Consider the following 1,972-nt stretch of genomic DNA (forward strand, 5'->3'; position numbering starts at 1 on the left):
ATATGAAATTCTTACTACATTCTAATAAAATAAATTCTAATAAAATCAATGTTAAAATGGTATCGTTTATAACTCTTCAGTAAGACAGATCAAGGCAGCCACAGAACACAAACTGCCATCATTGGTGAAAAGATTTGATCATTGTCTCTTTTAACACAATATGGATCATAGACCTTAATGTCAAACCTAAAGCTTTAAGAGTTCTAGAAGATTCCTGGGAGAGGAACCATCTTTGTAACTTTGCCTTAGGAAAGATTTTTTTTTTTTTGGATACATGTTTCATAACAAAGATAATTGGTGAATTGATGAATTGAGTTTAACCAACATTTAGAACAAATTTATCACAAAAACAACATGAAAAGTGAGACACACACAGAGAAAACCATGAGCAAGGCCTACACCTTATACAGCAAACAACCTGTACCCAGAGTGAAGTTGTTTCTACACTGACAGCAGAATTGTGCTCTGATAAACCCATCATACTTTGAAAACACAAGTTGAAAATATGTAAGAAAACCCAACTTATTGAATAGACAGAACATTTATGTGTAACAACAAACAATCTGGAAGTCACCAATATGTCTGTTTCCAGGGGAAAAGATAAAGAAACTGTGATATACCCTTACCATAAAATACCACTCAATAGCAGAAAGAGAAGATTGTCGATGGACAGAACAGCATGGAGGAAACACAATAGTTACACAGATTAAAAACAGACTTCTGAAGAGTGTCTACCACACAAAATTTTAGAAAATGCATCATGATGGTAGGTAGGTCCATTGCTACTGGAGAAGGGAGGAGGGAAGGGAGGAAGCAGAGGGGCTGCTGGGGAGGAGGAGGCAAAAGGGGTTTGGGGAAACTACTAAGGAAAGATGGAATTTTTTACTTGATGTATTTTTCTTATTTATTGCTTTGGTGGTGGTGATGGTTTCACAGTTGTGTCCATAGGTGACATTATTGAGTAGCATGTTAGAATGCTTACTTCTATGACAACTACATTTCGACAAGGCCATTTGAAAAGGCTCAAGGAAAAAAAATAATCAAATAAATACAAGGAAAGGTGCTGTGAACCATGGAACAGTGAGGCCTGGTGACTTCTGAGGTGGAAAAGACCAGACAAGACTAAGAATAACAATGCTGTCTCTGAGAGAGGGAGGGAAGGAAGGTGGGAGGGAAGGAGGGAAGAGGGAGAGAGAGAGAGAAAGAGAGAGAGAGAGAGAGAGAGAGAGAGAGAGAGAGAGAGAGAGAGAGAGAGAGAGAGAGAACATGCTTTTATGAGTGTGTTTGAAAATGCAGCCAAACAGGGTGACTTTTTCAAAAGCATGTTAACATCACTGAGTTAATATAGAACAACCCAACAGCCCCACGGCTGTTAAGCCATTTGAGTTTCTTCTTTATAACATTTCCACAGAAAGGCTGGAGGACCTCATGGGCAAGCTGAGCAAATATCTGATAGGAGAGCATCGCATGCACCAACAAGCAAACTCAGGAAAACTTAAGTTGGCCCAGGGATTTAAGACTGCCTTGATTTACTTTAATCTACATCTTGAATTTGAGATAGTGACTGTTTTACTGGGTGTGGGTAAACTTTTACACCCAGCTGTTTGGATCATTGGTCTTGTATTCTGCCTCTTTTTTAAAGCTCAATATTTTAAATTTGTGTATAAGACAGGCACCCACTCAAAGTTGCACAGGTTGTTGTCTTTTGGCAAATGTGCACACACATTTATAAACACCTCCTTAACTGAGTCTAGAGATCGTAGAATAGCCCCATAACAATTCTTCCCCGTCCCTGTGTAGTCTGCTCCTCACCCAACACCTCTCTTAGCTCTAGGCAACCATTAATCTGCTTTTTGTTGCTATAGATGAGATTAGTTTTGATAATTTCACATTCAGGTCTTGCTTGTTTACAAAGGACTGAAACAACAGGGTTTTAGTTACAACCCTGTTAACTACCATCCTCCTACCCCCA

Source organism: Mastomys coucha, unplaced genomic scaffold (genome assembly GCF_008632895.1).
Source record: "Mastomys coucha isolate ucsf_1 unplaced genomic scaffold, UCSF_Mcou_1 pScaffold21, whole genome shotgun sequence".
NCBI lineage: Eukaryota > Metazoa > Chordata > Mammalia > Rodentia > Muridae > Mastomys > Mastomys coucha.